The 22,015-nt window shown below is 41.4% G+C and overlaps 1 long non-coding RNA gene and 1 pseudogene across 1 annotated transcript; both read left to right on the top strand.

Moving 5' to 3' along the window:
• The first annotated feature begins 212 nt into the window (after window positions 1-212).
• Window positions 213-1,097, top strand: LOC126630522 (uncharacterized). Its single transcript, XR_007626021.1, has 3 exons — window positions 213-328; window positions 412-533; window positions 1,062-1,097. It is a non-coding gene; the product is annotated as an uncharacterized LOC126630522 (long non-coding RNA).
• Window positions 1,098-8,338: 7,241 nt separating this feature from the next.
• On the top strand, window positions 8,339-9,319 carry LOC126630133 (protein WALLS ARE THIN 1-like; annotated as a pseudogene).
• The last annotated feature ends 12,696 nt before the right edge of the window (window positions 9,320-22,015 follow it).

Here is a 22,015-nt window from a genome sequence, read left to right as displayed (position 1 = left end):
AAATGACCAATGTGACCTTAAACGGGATTAAGGTGTGTAAATGTATGACATTTGTTTTACTCTAAGATCCTAAACTAGGGTTAGATTTATATTTGTATGTGTTAAATTGTGTTTGGACTTAGGTAGGGCCTCCTACCCTCAAAACACTCCCTAAAACCCGTAATCTTTCTTCTCTCTTCTTCCTTCATTTCAGACTCTCTCTCACACTCTCTCTTACTCTCGAACTCACGGCAAACACCAAGAACAACCACAATTCTACACGAACGTCCAATCTAAGATCACCATCGTGATCTTGGGAACTTCACGAGCACGGGGGTACAAGTTTCAGGTGAGTTCTATTTCAAAAACCCTAGTTTCAAATCACCCCGTGGATTTGCACTGTTCACAAACTTTAAGATGGCCGTGTTTTAGGTTAAACAAAGCTCACAGTGAGCTTAAGGAGGTCACGAGGAGGCTCGGAGTGCCTCGTTTGAACAAAATGGACGTCGGGATCGTTGGGTTCGAGTTTGGCCGAATTTGAGGAATTTTGGAAGGTATGATCTTGTTGTTTTTAGACCTTAAAAACCTCCCAACGTGATAGTAGGTGTTTAGGGCTTCAATTTGGTATAAGGTACGAAAAATTTGGATGAAAAACGAAGGAGAATAGCAAGTTTGAAATTTTTCCAGAAACCGGCGAACAGTCGCCGGCGACCGGCGAATCGCCGGAGAAGACAGGGAATATTCCGTCAGTTTTGACGGAATATGCTAACGGCGTTGACTGACGCCGTTAATAATTAACGGAATATGCTAGTATTTAACGGAATATTCCCTAACTGCCGTTTACTGTGCCGTCAGTGTGCACGACACGTGGCCGCGCGTGGGGGCGCATAGGTCCGTGCCACGTCAGGCGCGTGGGGGCGCGTGAGGACTCCAAAAATTATTTTAAAAATATGGGGATGATCCTGAGGTTGTGTAGGTCACGGTGGTATATTTATATACCCAATTTGAGCAATATATAAGGAGTTATTAACTAAGATTTGGGTTAGGCGTTAAATAACGTCAAATTGGTTACTCTTGTATAGGTGAGGTTTATGCGGGCATCGGGCATGGCCAAGGGATGCTCAGGGACTTACGAGACGTTGATGTATTCTGTGAGTGGGCAGTTTTGTTTTCCGTATATATATATACTTGACGTTTCCCAGAAATTGAATTGAAATGAAAATATGTTTAAAATGAAATGCATATGAGTTATGTGGAAAAAACGGGAAGTGAAATACCATGCATAGAATTGATATGAAAAGTATATAGAAATGTGAGTTGAAATGCCATGCATGAATTAATATATGATGCATATGTATGAATTAGTGCGGTGGACGCACAGGTAAGAATTGATTTATGATGCATATGCATGAATTGGTGCGGTGGACGCACGGGTAAGAATTGATTTATGATGCATATGTATGAAATGGTGCGGTGGACGCACATGTGAGTATTTATTTCTGTTATGATGATGTTGATGTATATTGAGCTCAAATCCTGCACCATAGTTTAGTGCTTATAGTATTCACCGCATCGCACGCTCGTCTTGGATCCAAGTAGATGCTAGTCGTACAGTCCACGCGGAGTGGGTACGACAGGCCAGTCGCGAGAGTGTTAGTGAGATTCCGACTGGTGGGTGACCTTAGATTATGTGCACAGATGATTATGAGAAGCACTAGAGCGTAACTTATGTGTAGAAGGCCGGACAGGTCACGCGGAGTGACTCCGGCAGAGTGTGAGAGTGATAGATTTTGAGCTCTAGGTTCAACCGTGCAGAGCTATTAGAGGGCCTCCGGTTGATTACTTTCTTGCACCTGATATGATTATTGTTGATGCATCCATACTTAACTGTTGAATTAGACATGGCATGGCATGATGGATAAAGAAAAATGTTGAGATAGTAAAAAATGAAGTTTGAGAATATATATGTATATTTATATTTTACATTTCTGGGAAAGTATACAGGTTTTACGGAGAGGGGTTACAACGTTTTGAGAAATGTTTGGATTTGGAAAAGAATTGTTTTACTGACCCACTCAATTTTGGTTTTGCGCCCCTCCAGGTTCAGGAATCACAAAGGTGTGGTGACTACGAGGAATTCGACGGTGTTCTGACAGATTGGACAAAATTAGGACTCACCTTCGGGTGTATCAAATTATAAATTGTATCTTTAAAGCTTCCGTACTGTGCAAATGGTTACGTCACTCTCACGTGACGGCCAGCATGCCCTCCTTCGGGACGGGGTGTGTCACCCAAACCCTAACATATAAATGCTTAATTATATCAATACATCAGCTTTCTGCAGAAACTAAAAAGCTGATTCGTTTAATGAGGATACATTTATATATATGTACATGTGGATTATTTTTCCTAAGTTATAACCCTCATCAAGCTTGGCATCTTCAATCTTTCAAATAATAAGCCACAACACTCCATTTGGGTGCTTTTTCCTGCTCACAAAGTCTATCATTTGGGCAATTAGCTAGCTAGGCTAAGCTAGTTGATTATATACCATTCTCCCATACCATTTTCTTGCTGTGATCAAATGTACATGAGAGAGTGGGGGGAGAGCAGTAAAGAAAAGAATTCTTATGTGGGTTGGTTAATTAATATATTGTGTGAAAAATGAGACCGTCTTCTACGTAAATTGGTGTAAATTTTAAATTATACATTTTTTCACAAAAACCGAACCGCAACTGTTTGAAACCGCACCGAACCATACTAAACAATTTGGTTTCATTTCGATTTTAGCTTCAAAACAGCATCGAACCACACTGCAAAAATTTCGGTTTCAGTTGTGGTTTCATTCAAAACCGCATCGAATCGAAGCGTGCCCACCCTACATAGAAAAATTAAAATAAAATTGTTGGGCTTGCTCACCAAAAAAAATCCGAACATGTGGGACACTCAGCACGTTCATTTATCCGACAATTTGTCCTCTCGAATAAATGAGGTTACATCAAACATGAAACGTCTGCTCAAATAATTCTTATTTTTATTTCGTTGGGACGAATTTAAGAAATTGTCTTATATATATATATATATATAGTGTAAATTCCAAGAATGAATATGTATGATTGGCCATTTCTATATATTGGGGAAATTAAGGAATTAACTTATATTTACAAATTTTCGTTTGCCTTTCTCTCTTGCTTGGGTTGATGAATTGTCAGCATCACTGTCCATTTCTTGGAAGATATGATAAAATTAAAACTAAACCCTAATGGTTATGCATAGTTGGCTAAAATAATTAGAGAGACCTGCAAAAATTTGATTCTATAACAGTTGTTAGGGTTAAAAAAGGTTATTTTCATTTTGCATGTGAACGTGAATTTTGATAAATTTGTACAAAATAATGAGATGTTATGCCACTTGTCTTAATGGGAAATTTGTTGGAATACGGTCACGTGACTTCACTGTTTTACTTAAACAAGTGAATTGTTTTTTACACCACATGGCATATGTTCTCGGTCCCATTACGAGATGATGAGGGGCAAAAATAAGGACTTGTGTAAACTTAAAAGGATTTTATGATGAGAAGTATAAAATCAAGCATAATCAGAAAACTTTAGATAGGACGAATTAATTAAAGGTGTTGAACAAGACGTATATGGTGAGAAAGTGGAAAAACAAAAGAAACCCATGATTCATCATGGAGGTTTAGGCATTATGTTGTTGTTAAGATATATGATTGTGTATGTATATATTAGGGATTTGGGATTTTGGATATTTTTTCTTTATTAATTATGTGATATGTATTTATCAACTATAAAAATACATGTAGTTACTTACTTCAGTTTCTCATCCTTAAGTGTAGATGCTAGTGAATGTATGTAAAAAAAAGGCATTGATCATCCATATTGCTTTGTATTATTAGAGACAACTACATGGCACACCTTAACGAGTAAGGCCAATGTCATGGGAAGCTTTAGATATGGCGTGATTTGATTGTCTTGTCCGATCATTCAATAAAGTTTTATATCATCATTTAATTTTCAGATAGATTTTCATTAACAATCATATATAGAAACAAAATATCGGCAATTATGTAATTGAAGTTGTAGACATCGAAATTTCGGTAAATAAATGTTCACCGATAAATCAAAGTGTCAACGCTCATGTATTACATAAATTTTACACGTAGCGTGTGACTCAACGAAAATTGAAATGAGTTGGAAAAGTCATCAAATAGGACACGTGTCAACACCTGGCAGAAACGACTTATTTCATCTGGGATATTATATTCAAAATTAGGCATTGGAAAATTCTATAAATACAAGCCCATTTCATTCATTTAAAAGACCAATTCATATTACACCTTGAAGCTCTAAAACTCTGAAACTCCGAAGCTCTCAAGCATCCAGGTTCCCGAAGAATCAAGAAAGCCTTCTTCGTTCTTCGTTCATCGTTCTTCCAAGATCAAGCCCCGACGGCCCTTTGGATCAACAATCATCCACCAATTCAAGATCAAGCCCCGACGGCCCTTGAAGAAAGTGTTCTTCGTTCTTCGTTCATCGTTCTTCCAAGATCAAGCCCCGACGGCCCTTGGATCAACCATCCACCAATTCAAGATCAAGCCCCGACGGCCCTTGAAGAAAGTACCATCGTTCATCACCCGTTCATCCAATATCAAGCCCCGACGGCCCTTGGATCAACAAACATCAACAAATCCACACATCCAACCGTTCTTCAAGATCAAGCCCAAAAGCCCTTAAAGATTCGTTCATCACTGTTCTTCAAGATCAAGCCCAAAAGCCCTTGGAGATCCGTTCATCACTGTTTCTTCAAAGATCAAGCCCAAAAGCCCCTTTGAAGATCCGCTCAAATCCACCTTCAAGATCAAGTCCACGGCCCTTGAAGAACGTTCATCCTTAGATCAAGCCCAACGGCCCTTTGGATCAATCGCACATCCACAAATACACACCTTACGGAGATCGAATCAGAGGATCAAAATAGAGAGAGATTGTAACCCAAAACTATCAAATACAAATATTTGTTTGTGCACGTTGTTCTTGTCTCTTTCGTTTCAGGAATTTTCCGTGTTCACAAATTGGCACGCCCAGTGGGACAATCTCTACCTCTCATCTCTTTCTCCGTTCAAGGAATCCAAGCACACCTCAAAGTCAATGGCATCAAGCAAGGGACAAGCCATTCTCGCAACCACTGAGGGAAGGATCCTAAGCACTTCTGCCGCAAACGGACAATCCATTGGCGCCACAACCGCTCCTCAACATGCCACTTCAAAATTGGTGCCGCTAAAAGAGCAAGGGGAGCATCCAAGGTGTGAGTCTGTCATCAACCTGACCTCGCTGGAGGCACCGAAGCATGATGCTGAGGCACATAAAATGACATCCCAAAGCAGCCAACGACGTTCTTCATCAGCATCCTGGATGTCTAAAGGAAAGTCACGTCTATTGGTCGCACAAGTCATGACTATCGGCGTTACCTTCGTTGAAGAACAACTGGCTCAGATGAATGAAGCAATCGCAAGGCTAACCCGAACTGTGGAAGAAAAAGACTTGCAAATCGCTGCACTCGTCAGCCGACTGGAGCCACAGGACGACGAGAACCCTAACCCAGAAGATGAGCCTCAGGTGGAGAAAAACGATGCGAAGCCCGAGCCAGACCAAGCAGCGGCACTCATGGGATCTCTTTCTATCCAGCAGCTGCAAGAGATGATCACCAACACCATCAAGGCACAGTACGAAGGGAGCTCAAATACCTCCGGGTTGTACTCAAAGCCGTATTCAAAGAAGATCGACGCCTTAAGGATGCCGAGGGGTTATCAACCACCAAAGTTCATGCAATTTGATGGAAAGGGAAACCCGAAACAGCACGTTGCCCACTTCGTTGAAACTTGCAACAACGCAGGAACCGAAGGGGATTACCTTGCCAAGCAGTTTGTGCGCTCGCTGAAAGGAAACGCCTTTGAGTGGTACACGGATCTAGAGCCTGAGTCCATCAACAGTTGGGAGCAATTGGAGCGGGAATTCCTCAATCGCTTCTACAGCACCCGCCGCACTGTGAGCATGCTAGAGCTAACAAGCACAAAGCAGTGGAAGGACGAGCCAGTCATGGACTACATCAACCGATGGCGTAATCTAAGCCTCGACTGTAAGGACAGACTCTCCGAGATTTCTTCAATCGAGATGTGCATCCAAGGCATGCAATGGGGTTTGCAATACATCCTTCAAGGCATTAAACCGCGGACCTTCGAGGAATTGGCCACCCGCGCCCATGACATGGAGTTGAGCATCGCCCATCATGGGAAGAAGGAACCAATCGCCGACTACAAGAACGACAAAGATCTTGAGACAAAGGTGGAGAAGGTTACGGGGAAATCCCCCAAGGAAGCAATGACGGTTAACACAGCTCCCATCAAAATCTCCACACGAGGCAAGGCGATTCAGACCAAAGCTTTTCGTGATCAAGAGATGCGTAGACGCACTTTGAAGGAGCTTGAGGAAAAGATTTATCCATTCCCCGACTCTGATGTAGTTGCCATGCTGGATGACTTGTTGGACAAGAAGGTGATCAGTTTGCCTGAGTGCAGACGGCCGGAAGAGATGAATCGTACCGACAACCCAAGATACTGTAAATTCCACCGCTTCATCAGTCATCCAACGGAAAAGTGCTTCGTACTGAAAGATCTCATCCTGAAGCTAGCACAGCAAGGGGAAATCGAGCTTGACCTCGAAGACACGGTTGCGGCACACACTACTACTATCGTGTTTGAATCACTCGATCCTGTGCATCTCCGAAGCATGCATGACCATTCCCGTCAATGTTCAAGTCACATGGCACCTCCTACACAACCATCACCGGGGGCAAGCAACCAAGATGCATCTACTGGTGATAAGAAAGGGTGGACATCGGTGACCTACGAAAAAACGAGGAAGCCAAGACCACAAGCCACAAGGCCAAAAGAGGAGCCTAAACCCGCCCATCGAACTTCAGTCTTCGAAAGGCTGAATTATTCAAAACCAAGAATTGCAGCACTTGATCGCATTAGTGGTCGAGACCAAAATTCCGTCTTCAAAAGGCTTGAGACGCCAACACCGCAAAGATCAGTCTTTGAAAGGTTATCAAAACCCAAGAAACAAAGCGGCACAGCTAGATCTCCTCTGCAACGGTCGGCTTTGGACAGACTTGAAGAAACTAAGAAGCCTTCTAGAAACAGGAAGACAACGCCAAAGGGAGAGAAGCTCGACAGTCTAGCAGGAAAAGACAATGTTCAAAGCTTGATTCCTTCAAGGATGAAGCGCCAAGCAACTTTGGAAGTCGACACAAAAGGACCACTGAAGGTAAGGAGGTGCACCATCATCTACACCGGCCAATCTTCACGGCAACAAACCCAAGAGGACCGCACTGAAGAGAAGGCCCGAGAAGACAAAGAAGACGAAATCCTGGAAGAAGACGTCACTTCCGGCTCTGTCAACTCAAAATCTTCACCTCAATCGCTGGGGGCATGCTCCAAAAACATGCCAGTCAAGCCGAGTGAAGTTGAAGGATGGATTTATGTCATTCCGAAGAAATTGCACAAGAAGCATATGTCTTCTCCACAAGCTCACCAATGGGAAATGGGGCAAAACAGCTCCTGTTCACCTCTAGAACAATGTGAAAGTGTTGGAGATAATGAAACTTTGACACGAAGATCATCCATCCCCATCACGATGCGTGACATCTTCCCAGAAGACTTCTTCAACTACTCAGTCAAGGCTCCTTGCTACGAAGATTGCGAGGAACGACTCTCTCAGATCGCTTGACGAACAAAAGCTCCTTGTCTGCAAGAGCCTAAACTGCAAGACACAAGGCTCCTCGCCCGCACGAGTCTAAACTGCATGGCACAAAGCTCCTGGTCTGTACGAGCATAAAAGGCAACATCAACGCTCCTGGTCTGCACGAGCATAAAATTCAACCCCAACGCTCCTTGCTTGCACGAGCTGAAACTGCAACACGGCACCAAATGCTCCTGGTCTGCACGAGTTGAAACTGCAAACGGCACCAAAAAAAAAAAAATGTATGTATTTGAACTACGTTACGACTTGATCTCTTCTTTAGAGGGGTACGTAGGCAACTTGAATATTCAAAATTTCGAGTTCAGTCACATAAAAATAAAAAAAATAAACGTTTTATTAAAGAAAGTCAAATTTATTACAAAAGAAAGGAAATAAGGAAATATATACATATATATATGTGTGTGTGTGTGTGTAGGCCCAGCAGTAACAAAAGGCACCAGCCCAGGCTCGGTTCTCTCTCAGTCCGTACACCCCTCAAGCCCAACATCGTCGAGCTCCACGAGGTCATGGCGAGTGATTGAATGGCGGACGCAGCAGGTTCGGCCTCTGCAAAGAGAATGTGTTCGGTGCCTGAGAGGCTCCAACTGCATGGTGCCATGCTGGCATTGCAGTTTGGCTATGCAGGTTTTCATGTCGTCTCAAGAGATGCCCTAAAAAATAGGCATTAGCAAGCTCGTTTTCCCGGTTTACAGAAATATCATCGCTCTTCTCCTCCTCCTTCCCTTTGCCTATTTTCTAGAGAAGAAGGACAGGCCTGCAATCACTCTAAACTTTCTCATCCAGTTTTTCCTCCTTGCGCTTGTTGGAATTACAGTAAACCAAGGATTCTACTTGCTGGGGTTAGACAACACATCACCCACCTTTGCTTCTGCAATCCAAAACTCCGTCCCTGCCATTACCTTCCTCATGGCAGCCATACTCAGGATAGAGCACGTAAGACTGGACCCAAAAAGATGGTATTGCCAAGGTGCTCGGAACGGTCTTCTGCGTCGCTGGAGCGTCTGTAATCACGCTCTACAAGGGCCCCACCATATACAGCCCAACTCCTCTACTCCAGATGATGAGATTGATGAGCAGTACTACTACCTCTGCAATCTCAACAACATCTTCGTCAGCAATAGTGTCGACTCGCTCCAAGCGATGCAAAGGGGAAGAGCTGGACTCTGGGCTGTCTCTACCTGATCGGACACTGCCTGTCGTGGTCCGGTTGGCTCGTGTTGCAGGCGCCGGTTCTGAAGAAATACCCGGCCCGGCTTTCAGTGACATCGTACACGTGTTTCTTTGGGCTGATACAGTTCATCATAATTGCTGCAGTTTTTGAGAGAGACGGTCAGGCTTGGATCTGTCACAACGGTGGTGAAGTCTTCAGCATTCTCTACGCGGGAGCGGTTGCATCAGGGATCGCATTCGCTGTACAGATATAGTGCATCGACAGGAGGACGCTCATGAGTTCCTGCGCTACGTCATTGATGCTTGCCACAACACCTGCCTTCGGCTCATGAAGCTGCGGCGCAATGCCACTGCCAGCGGAAAGGCTGCCAACGACAATATGGCCAACCGCATAGGCAATAGAGAGGCGGCAACATCGACGGCGGAGGTGGAGATCTGGGTAGAGTGTAGGCGGAGAGAGATGGGTCGGGTCGCAACGCAGAAGTTAGGGCCTGGGGTTGTTCTGAACATCGGTGCTATACGGCGGTGCTCCGAAGCTCGGCTTCATCCCTGCAAATTCCTCTAACCACCATCCTAATTTATACAGAAAGAAATACAAAAAAAAAAAAAAAAAAAAAAAAAAAAAAAAAGGGTGGTGGTGCGTCTGGCACCACGTGAATAAAGAAGGGATGGTGGAGTCTTTGGTGCTCTGGCACCATGTGAAAAAAAAAAAAGGAAATCTGGATTGATTTGGCACCATACCTAAAAATAAAAAAAATAAAAGAATAAAAAAGGGGAAAGCAAGTAGGAAGTTGGGATGGTGCGGATTGCACCATGTAAATATACATATACATGTATGTGCATGATATGTATGTATATAGCAAAAAAACAAAAAAAAAAAACATCGAGAGAAATAAAGTCCGTTTTTATTTATTTCTTTCTGGAATTTTTTACATAAATTTGCATTGTACATACAAAAAAAAAAAAAAAAAAAAAATTCAAATCAAATCAAATTTACAAGAGGGGATCTTCAAAGACGATCAGGTGCCACCTCACCACTCGGCAGAGCTCCAGAAATGAGAAGCGCTGGAGGTTGATTGTTTGAAGCCTCGCCACTCGGCGGAACTCCAGGAAGAAGAGGAGCCAAAAGTTGATCATTCGGAGCTTCACTACGCGGTACAGCCCCAGAAGACGAAGGCAAATGTTGTTGGAACAAACCCACAAACCTCCGATGATCAAGTAAAATCTGACCATCAGATTCCTGCATCTGGTCAATCTTCCTCTTCATGTTTGTGGCATAGTTGTGTGCGAGCTTGTGCAACTGTTTATTCTCATGCTTGAGCCCCCTAATCTCCTGTTTGAGACTCATCACTTCAGCCGCCAACGATTCAACTTGACGGGTTCGAGCAAATAGGCGTTGGGCCATGTTGGACACAGAACCTGCACACTGCACACTGAGAGCCAGAGAATCCTTAACAGCCAACTCATCAGACCGTTTGGAAAGTAGTCTGTTATCTCTGGGAGTGACAAGGTTCCGGGCCACCACCGCAGCGGTCATATCATTCTTCACCACTGAATCCCCAACGGTAAGAGGACCAGTGGGGGATATGAAGGATGGGCGCCATATGTTATCTGGAGAAGACGGGACTACCTCTTCATCAAGGTTCAAATCAAAACGACGATCGGAGGGTCCAGACATTTTCAAAGGTGTTGAAGAAAGAAGAGGTCGGACAAATCAAGATCTTAGAAGTGCAAGAAGGGAGTTTCTACAAGCGAAAATTCAAGTGTGCTTTGAAACGAACTGCGTGCCTCTATAAAAAATCAGCACTCGAAGGGATTTCAGAGATCGAAGAGGTGAGCTCAAAGTTCGAAAATGCCGATTCAAAAATCGAAGAGGCAATCTCAGAAATCGGAGAAGCATCTTGCTTTTCCAGACGCGTTAGCACCCGTCACAAGCAAGCTCAGCTTTGCGGAAATCACGGGCAATTTGTCGAAGCGCCGATCCCAGATATCGAAGAGGCGCCAGTCTTTTTTCAGCCACGTCAGCACCCATCACACGCAAACTCAGCTTTGCGGAAATCACGGGTAATTTGTCGAAGCGCCGATCCCAGTTATCGAAGAGGCGCCAGTCTTTTTCAGCCACGTCGACACCTGTCACATGCACACTCAGCTTGGCGAAAATTACGGACAATTTGTCGAAGATTTCTGATAAAGAAGAAAGCACGTGAAGCCATATAGATCAATCACGCATTGGTTGCCGACACGAGTGAAAGAATAGTACCTCTACAAGTATCAAATAACTTCCTATAATTGTCTACCTTCGCCTTCCATAGCAAGGCAGACATACAGAGCCTTTCTTCATCTCCAAAAACTGCTTTCCCAACGAAGCCTCTCGAGTCATTCAATGTTCCTTATTCCTTGGGGTACCTCTACAAGCCAATGACTCCAAAGCAAAAGTATCTCGTATCACCAGGGTAGAAAGCAAGAGTATCTCATATCATGCGTTCTCCCTGTCCTTTCCTTTGTCCTTGTTCTTACCTACAAAGACAAGGATAAAGAAAACAATATGCCGGAACTTCCACTCAAACTCGGGTAAGGAACCGACTGCTTGGAACCCTTCCCTGATTGCCTAACTAGCACTGCTCTCGAGTACTCGCCTTCGACTGCTGCTGTACTTTCAAAGAAGCTGCCACATCTGCCTGGAGAACAGATAAGGCAAGTGAAAATGATACCTTGCAGCATGTGGAGACAAAGTGCAGAAGGAACAAGTAGAGAAGAATGTGGTCTGCACAGTCAACTCAGCAGAAGGAGTCCGAACTGAGGAACTCGAGAAACTGCCATATCTGCCTGAAGAAACAAGCAGAGAAGAATGCAGCATGCACAACCAACTCGGCAGAAAGAGTCTGAGATGAAGAACTCGTTTTGACCCTCAAATTCTTGGGTCGACTTACTAGGCGTTGTGGGCTGCACGTGCCGATTCACCACCCTTGAATCGAATCCTTAAAGATCAAGTCACCAACTGGAAGAAAAGCCCATCAATCTTGAAGATCATACCGTTGACCAAACTGCTCAGGTGTGAATTAGAAAGATTGAACAAAGTAACAGGTTGTCACCTTCACCTCGTGCCTGCTTGCCATGTGTTCGAGTCAACCTTCAAGAATCAAGCCTCAACGACCCTTGAAGAAGTTTCCGGCCAAATTCAAGATCAAGCCTCGACGGCCCTTGAGGAAATCACAAGTCCGATTCAAGATCAAGTGTCTACCACCCTTGAATCAAAACCTAGTTCAAGAATAAAATGTGGAAAATCAACAATTGGAGGACTCCATAAAATCCTCCAACCCAGTTCAGGATCAAAGCTGTGGAAAGTCAACAAGCACAACAAAATATATGCCGATTCACCCACTACCAAAACCAAAGATCATCTACCACATGAAGCTCCTTGTGGTCCAATTTCAACCTTCAAGATCAAGCTTCGACGGCCCTTGAAGAAATTTCAAACAAAAGTTCAAGAACAAGCCTCAAATGGCCCTTGAAGAAATTTCAAACAAAAGTTCAAGAACAAGCCTCAAACGGCTCTTGAAGAAATCTCAAACGAAGTCCAAGAACAAGCCTCAACGGCCCTTGAAGAAATCTCCAGCCCAATTCAAGATCAAGCCTCGATGGCCCTTGGATCGACATCTACATTAAGGGACTTCAAAACGCATCTCCTACACGCGACAAACACATGTACACGATGCGACTTGAAGTGGGGGCATTTGTAGACATCGAAATTTCGGTAAATAAATGTTGACCGATAAATCAAAGTGTCAACGCTCATGTATTACATAAATTTTACACGTAGCGTGTGACTCAACGAAAATTAAAATGAGTTGGAAAAGTCATCAAATAGGACACGTGTCAACACCTGGCAGAAACGACTTATTTCATCTGGGATATTATATTCAAAATTAGGCATTGGAAAATTCTATAAATACAAGCCCATTTCATTCATTTAAAAGACCAATTCATATTACACCTTGAAGCTCTAAAGCTCTGAAACTCCGAAGCTCTCAAGCATCTAGGTTCCCGAAGAATCAAGAAAGCCTTCTTCGTTCTTCGTTCATCGTTCTTCCAAGATCAAGCCCCGACGGCCCTTTGGATCAACAATCATCCACCAATTCAAGATCAAGCCCCGACGGCCCTTGAAGAAAGTGTTCTTCGTTCTTCGTTCATCGTTCTTCCAAGATCAAGCCCCGACGGCCCTTGGATCAACCATCCACCAATTCAAGATCAAGCCCCGACGGCCCTTGAAGAAAGTACCATCGTTCATCACCCGTTCATCCAATATCAAGCCCCGACGGCCCTTGGATCAACAAACATCAACAAATCCACACATCCAACCGTTCTTCAAGATCAAGCCCAAAAGCCCTTGAAGATCCGTTCATCACTGTTCTTCAAGATCAAGCCCAAAAGCCCTTGGAGATCCGTTCATCACTGTTTCTTCAAAGATCAAGCCCAAAAGCCCCTTTGAAGATCCGCTCAAATCCACCTTCAAGATCAAGTCCACGGCCCTTGAAGAACGTTCATCCTTAGATCAAGCCCAATGGCCCTTTGGATCAATCGCACATCCACAAATACACACCTTACGGAGATCGAATCAGAGGATCAAAATAGAGAGAGATTGTAACCCAAAACTATCAAATACAAATATTTGTTTGTGCACGTTGTTCTTGTCTCTTTCGTTTCAGGAATTTTCCGTGTTCACAGAAGTATCACTAGTATCAATAATATATGAGTAATTATGAAGTTGCATGTGTATATTTTATCATACCGGTACAAGGATTTATACAATACAGAGAACAATCTAGATCCTGTAAGTCAACATGTATTCCTACAATTAAAGAACCAAAAGCATATGCAAATAGTTAGAGGATCAGTCCCAGAAATCATTCTTTTTTCTCAATAGTGATACTAGGAAGACTTAATTTGTAGATTAAATTTGCAAACTAAATGATATGTCATAGATAATAAATGAGTACGTTAATCAACACTTAAGTAATAATCAAATCATCAACTTCCATGTCATTTTTTTTGTACAATAAATTCCATGTTATTTAGTTTACAAAATTTAGTCTACACATTTAATTTTCCTAGCATTACCCGTAATATATAGAGTAAGGGTAACGCTAGGTAGACTAAATTTGTAGATTAAATTTGCAAACTAAATGATGTGCCATCAATAAGAAATAGGGTAATGCTAGGGAGACTAAATGTTGTAAAATAAGTGACATAGAACTTGATGATTGAATTATTGCTGAAGTGTTGATTAACATTATTATTTTTTATTGGTGACTGATGCGAAAATTACTTAACACACAAATTAAACCCTCTTGTATCAATTGTAGTAAAAAATGTAAGTAGGGATCGTTCTAGACCGGAGATTATGAGGGCTTGCTAATAACCTCTAAACTGACTTAAAAACATAAAATTAAGTTTAAAACAACAAACTAGACTCAAAAGATGCAATACAAACTAAAAAGCTCAAAACTAGTTTAAAAGACTCAAAACAGCTTAAAACAATGAATTAGACTCTAAACTGACTCTAGGGATGGTTTTGGACGAAATTAGGCTCTAACTTGACTCAAGACACTTAAAAACACAAATCAAAACAGATTTTGACTAATAAAACACTTTAAAGTAAAGGGGGATTTGATTTTGACGAATTTGAAAACAAAACAAACAGATTGTAAACTAAAACAAATTTTGGATGAATTTGGGTAAACTATGGATGATGGGCTAGCTAGAGGGTTCTTTTCCACACATGACACACTTGCACATAAACCAATTTTCAGTTGTTCTTTCGATAAATCATGAAACTCAACACCCCAGGTTAATTAAGTCCGCTTAAATTAACCTTCAAGTTTTCCTTAAGTTATTGAATTGGATGGGAAAGCACATACAACAATTCAAGCATTCTTCAAAAGTCCTTTTCGTGAACAACACAATAAAGATACAATCAAAGATCATTAAGCATTATGAAAACTATAAGTATTGACGAGGCATTCGTTATTATGATGAGCATGAAACTCCTGCCAAGAATTCATTTAACGCGATCGTTTATAAACGACCTCCACTACTTGTGAATATAAGTTTGTAACTATTAGGTGAAACTCCCTTATACTCTAGCATCATATTCATGCATGCAAACTAAGTGTGCATTCTTAATAAACATACATGAATAAGTTATCAATCAAGTAGTTAAACAAATTGAATTCACAACTTCTGAAATCACAACTGAAGGTAATCAATTCATATTGCAAGTATGTTCATGGCTTTGAATTCCCCCTAGCTAAGGGGGGTTTAGTTCCTCATACTCACAAAGCAAAGATAAACAAATTTAGACATTGAAAACAAAAGAATGAAAACAAAAGAATGAAAATACCTAAAAACGCTCCAACAATCAAACTTGAATGGCAAGCACGTCCAAGGGTCCTCTTTCTTCTTTTTGTTGCGGCACAAGGTGTGGTTTGATGGATGCATATGGATATATGGAAGGGAATGGCTGAATGTGTTTAGGTTGGATGGAGGTCACGGCAAGGAAAGGGAAATGAAGGTGCATGGAATTGTGTTTTTGTTGTGGAATGTGTAGAATGGTTAAGAAGAAAAGACTCTCCCTTGTGGCATAATGTGTCTTCCTCCCTTCTCCATAAATTGTCCCCCTGAATGTGTCTTTGGATGGATATATTTATAGGCTAGGGAGAGGATGTAGTGGGTGGTGGTAATGAGTGGATGTAGTGGTAGGTGAATGTGTTGGGTGGTTGAAATGAGTGGATGTGTTGGGTGAAATGAGTGGATGTAATGGTAGGTTAATGGATGTGTTGGGTGAAATGAGTGGATGTAGTGGTAGGTGAATGTGTTGGGTGGTTGTAATGAGTGGATGTGTTGGGTGAAATTAGTGGATGTAGTGGTAGGTGAATGGATGTGTTGGGTGAAATGAGTGGATGTAGTGGTAGGTGAATGTGTGGGGTGGTTGTAATGAGTGGATGTGTTGGGTGAAATGAGTGTTCTAAAATGGTTATTTATAGGGAGAGGATGATGCACAAACTTCAAATTTCGTCCATTCCTTTTGCTCCAAGCATATGATATCCGTTCCATGCCAAAAAATGCTCCAAAATGCACTTCTTTGCCACATTAACCCTTTGGACCTACAAACACATGAAAATAGCTTATAATACTAAAATAACTACGAACTAACAACATAAATGCCAAGAAACAAGCTAACTAAGTCGCATAAATATGCTCCTATCAAATTCCCCCACACTTAGCTTTTGCTAGTCCTCGAGCAAAACAAAACAAACAAAACAAAATAAAACAAAACACAACCTAGACCTTCCAACAATTGCCTCAGGGATTTTTAATGAAACATGATGTGTTAAAAATCATCATTCCCACAGATTTTGGTCATCCTTACACTTGAGCACATACTTAATCACAGTCACCACTTACTAGTTCACAATTAACCAATTAAAACGATGTTTTGAATGTAGTAACATGCCTTAGAGAATTTGCTCAATTCCTTACAAGATACTCTCTATTTTCACACACATTTTCTGACTACACACCCTACACTAGTATATGTGAGAAGATTGATGTAAACACGAAAGATTAGGATTCACATATGTTATAACAAAGAAAGCAATTTTATGGAGTTATTAAGCATGTTTAGATATGATCTCATGAATGGAATGCTACTACTTAGATGCGAGAACCAGTGACACCATATGCTCATACCAATTTCGAACTCCACAAATTGAAACACACAACACTCAAGATTGAAGTCAAGGGTTGTAACAGGGCTTGGGGGTAATGGCTAACAAAGAAATGATAGGAATAACAAACGTTCTTAAAGCGATAGCAAGCAAAGCAATGAAATAGACACTTGGAAATCACTTTAGAATGCAGAATCAACTTTTAATTACAAAGGGAAGATTTATGCAACACTTAGGGCCGAATTCAATGTTTTGAACCCTTTCTTTAACAAACAACACTTTAGAGCTCTTTTTCATACTTTTTTTTTCAATTCTTTTTTTTTTCTTTTCTACCCGTGCCTTATTAAGGACTTTGGCACACACACACACACACAAGAATCACTTCCCCCACACTTGCTTTCTGCAATACATTGATAAAAAAAGAGTTCATTTTAAGTCATGCTTTACTATGCTTCAAGAACAAGGGTATGGATGGTCCTAACACTAAGCTAGGTAAGGATAGTGTGGGTTAACAAAGAACATAGGCTTAACAAGGCTCAACGGGGTTAAACTTAAACACATAACTGAAAATAGGGTCACTACACAACTTCATCTTGAATATGTGTTATGCAAATCAATAACATGCTTTGAATGAAATAGGCATGAGTTCTAGCATTTGGAACTAAATGATGAAACGCCTTCTAAGTAGCAACCAAGCAAAGAATAATGAGATCATGCAACGACTTTAGAAAACAATGATGCACAAATTATTAACTCTCCAAATAAACGTTTAGGCTCAAGTCTCATAAGGTTGTAGCATTCATTTGAGTTCCTTTCTTCAAGCATGTTACAAAAACTGATTTTTCCTCTATGATTGCATGTGAATTCATAAATTATAACCACAACCAAGCATACACCAAAGAGTAAATCAAATTTTCATCCATGTTTATAACTCTCTTTAACAGTCATGTAATTAAAAACCAAATCCTCATCATTGTGTTGGAAGGTACCCTAAGACACAAACAAACACACAAAAACAACTCTTTTTGGGTTTTTCAAAACAATTTTTCAAATTTTTATGAGATTTTCGGATTTTTATGTCAAAACACACTAAAACACTCCAAAACAGCATAAAAACACTTAAAAACAGCAAGGAACAACAGTAGAAGTAATGGGTGATAAACTCCCACGAATTTCATGCCAAACAACTTGGTTCCCCCCCCACACTTAAATCAAACATTGTCCTCAATGTTTCAGGCATAAACTCATACAAAAACAAGCAAACAATCAAACAAACAATGAATAAACATGACAAGTATGGCAAAGTAAAAACCAGACAAAGTAGAGTTTAAGAACGCAAATCTGGTTTTGGAGATAAATGATCTTATTGTCTTTCCACAGCTTTGATCTCGAACTGGTTCGGAATTCTGAGTGAGAGGTCCTTGGTTTCAAATCAGACTCCTTCTGTTGAGTTTATTTGATTATGCAGTCTGCATTCTTTTCTGGTTGTTTCTTCTGCACGGCAGGCAGGCACGAGGTAAAGGTGATGGTCTGTTTTTTTCTTCAATCTTTCTAAGTGCCCACCTCTTGCTTTTTTTCTCCTTGTCCCTAGCTGAGGATGAATTAGCACATTGTATCCACATGCTTCGAGGTATCATTTTCACTTCCCTTATTTGTTCCCCAGGCAGATGTGGTAGACGAAGAGGAAGCATAAGATGTTGAAGATGAGTACTCGAGAGCAGGGCTAGGTAAGCAATCCGGAAGGGGTTCCAGGCAGTCGGTTCCAGATCGGAAGATTGATACCAAGTGCTGGCTGATTGTTCTCTTTCTCCTTGTCCTGCAGATGAAAACAACGACAAGGAGAAAGACATGGAGAAAGCATGATATGAGATACTCTTGCTTTCAACCTTCATGGTATGAAATACTTTTGCTTTGGATGAGTTGTTTGCAAAGGTACCCCAAGGAATAAGGAACACTGAATGACTCGAGAGGCTTCGTTGGGAAGGCATTCTCAAAGATGACGGAAGGTTATGTATGTCTGCCTTGCTATAGAGGGTGAAGGTCGACATTTATAGGAAATAATAACCGGTACTATTTTTTCACTCTTGTCAGCAACCGTTGGATGATTGAATAGTAAACTTCACGTGCTTTCTACTTCAACAGAAATCTTCGACAGATTGCCCATAATTTTCACAAGGCTGAGTGTGTATGTGACAGATGCTGACATGTCTGGATAAAGCTGATGCCTCTTCGATATCTGGAATCGACACTTCGACAAATTGCCCGTGATTTCCGCAAAGCTGAGTATGTATGTGACAAGCACTCACACGTCTGGAAAAGCAAATGCCTCTCCGATTTCTGAGCTTGCCTCTTCGAGTTCTGAGCTCGCCTCTTCGAGTTCTGAGCTCCGTCGAGTGTAGAGGTTGCATGTGATAAGTGCAGACAAATCTGGAAAAGAAGATTGGCTCGTGGTTTCTGAGCAAGCCCAGCTTTGGAGAAAGCTAGCACCTCTTTGATTTTTGAATTGGCCTCTTCGATTTCTGAGCTCGCCTCTTCGATCTTTGAAATCCCGTCGAGTGCTGATTTTTATAGAGGTATGCAGTACCTTTCAAACCACACTTGAATTTCTGCTTGTAGAAACTTCCTTCTTGCACTTCTACGATATTGACTTGTCCGACCTCTTCTTTCTTCAACACCTTTGAAAATGTCTGGCCATTCCGACCGTCGTTTTGACTTGAACCTTGGTGAAAAGGCATCCATGCCTTCTCCAGACAACATATGGTACCCATCCTTTATATCCCCTACTGGTCCTCCTACCGTTAGGGATTCGGTGATGAAGAATGATATGACCGCTGCGGTGGTGGCTTGGAACCTTGTTACTCCCAAAGATAACAGATTACTTTCTAAACGATCTGATGAGTTGGCTATTAAGGATTATTTGGCTCTCAGTGTGCAGTGGACAGGTTCTGTGTCCAATATGGCCCAAAGCCTATTTGCTCGAACCCGTCAAGTTGAATCGTTGGCAGCTGAAGTGATGAGTCTCAAACAAGAAATTAGATGGTTCAAGCATGAGAATAAACAGTTGCATAAGCTCGCACATAACTATGCTACAAACATGAAGAGGAAGATTGACTAGATGCAGGAATCTGATGGTCATATTTTACTTGATCATCAGAGGTTTGTGGGTTTGTTCCAACAGCATTTGCCTTTGTCTTCTGGGGTTGTACCGCGTAATGAAGCTCCAAATGATCAACCTTCGATGCCTCCTCTTTTTGGGGCTCTTCCGACTGCTGAGGCTCTGCCGACTACTGAGACTTCTCCTAACAGCCTTTGTGAAGGCTTCCTCTTGTATTTTCTGCTTACTATTCCTTTTTTCTGTTCATGAAAATGAATGTAAAAATACTTCGCATATCTGTCAATGTTTAAAAAATAAACCCATACCAAAAACAATTAAACAAGTAACAAATAAATATGACAATCATGGCAAAATAAAACTGCAGAAAAGGGAAGGTTTTTAGAAACACAAAACTGATTGTGGAGCGATTCAAAAATCTTCCTCATTTGAATACATGGGTTGCCTCCCAAGAAGCGCTTGCTTTAACGTCTTCCAGCCGGACGAAACTTCCTTCTAAACTTGGATAGGGCCCATAGCATGGAATTGATCCTTGAATTGAAGGTGATACTTGACGTGATCCGGCAATGATTTAAATTCTAGTGTAGGTGCCTGAATCATCAAAATCAGTAAATTAGTATATAATAAAATCGAAGTTTGAGAAGATGGCTTACTTACTTGCTCCAACACAAACTCAATTACGAACACCACATCAGGGATATGGGACTTGGCCAAATTTGGTGTTTTGAGAGTTATGACTTTTCCCGTGTCATAAAATCCAACTTCTTTGGGAATTTTCGTCTCAAGTGTATCTACTTTGATGAATTCTAGACATTCCCCATCCACTTCTTTCTCTTGATTCTTTGGAAAGGTTTCGAAGATGCCTTTCTCACCCTTTTATTCCTTGGATTGCATGATCCTGCAAGGAATAAGGACATTTGGTGAAACGGGGTCAGGATAAATTGAATTTAGGCTTACCTTGGTTGTAGTGGATGGCATAGAGGGCATATGGGGCTGCGGCAAGGGTGGTTTTTCCCTTGCCGTGGCCTTGTTATTCTCCTCTTCTTCGAGCAGCAGCTGTTCATCCATGTTTTGGCTTGGTTTGGATGTCTTGGGTTCACCTGCAACCTCTATAGCACTTCCCAAAGTGATAGCATCATGGATTTCAAAATCTTCCTTTAAATTTTCAATAGTTGAGTTGGAGAGTTCACTTTGCTCTTGAATTTGTGTCATGAACTTCATAATCTGCCCAATTTGCTTCTCCAATTCACCCGTCTTCTTGGCTTGATTTTGCATCTCTTTGTTTCGATTTTCTACTTCCTGGTTCAAAGAGGTGAGTAACTTATTAAACATATCATTATCCAAAGACGTACCTGAATTAAATTGGGCAGATTGTTGTGGTGGCTGTGATGGTTCATATTTCCAGTGATAGAACTAATCCGATGGCGGCAAATATTCTTCTTGTTGTGAGCCCTACGTCAACGAGGTTAGTACATCAAGAATTTCATCATAACTTATAGGCATACTTGAATTTGATTGGAATTATTGTGGAAGAGGTTGTGGTGGCTGCATAGGTCTTGAATAAAACTCCTCTTCTTGCTGCCAATATCCATCTTGTTGGAATTGTTGAGGTTCTCCCCATATGTAATCTGAATAATCTCTCCAATCCGAATTATAAGCGTTGGAAAACATGTTGTCCCGTGATTGGCTATGATCTTGATAACCCCAAGCATCTTTGTGGATGCAAATTTCTTCCTCCTCGATCTTGGACGATTTTGCACCTACAAAACAATTAACACCTTAGGTTAAGGCCAAGAGCCTCACGCGCCCACGATGAATGGGGGGGGGGGCTTTGGCCGAAGAACCTCCGATGCCAAAGTTAGAATTTAGAGAGAAAGAGTGTTTAGAGAATTTTGCCAAAGTGTTGGAATTAGCTTTTTGGTGAGAATGGGAGTATATTTATAGGGATAGGAGGTGGCTAGGGTTTTTAGGTTTAATTTAGGTTTAATTAGCCAATTTATTTGGCTATTAAACATAAGATGAATGTTTTGGTGGTTTTTGAATTTATTGGGTAATAAAAATGAAGAAATGGTGAAAAAGGTAGAAAAAAGTGATGGATTAGGTTTTGAAATGGGGATAGCCGGCCATGTGGTGTTTTAGGGTTGAATTGGATGTATTTTGTAGTTATTTGGATATAATGGATGGTTTAA

This window comes from Malus sylvestris, chromosome 7 (genome assembly GCF_916048215.2).
Source record: "Malus sylvestris chromosome 7, drMalSylv7.2, whole genome shotgun sequence".
Classification (NCBI taxonomy): domain Eukaryota; kingdom Viridiplantae; phylum Streptophyta; class Magnoliopsida; order Rosales; family Rosaceae; genus Malus; species Malus sylvestris.
Note: the sequence above shows the minus strand (reverse complement) of the source record. Positions and strands in the feature narration are given on the sequence as shown.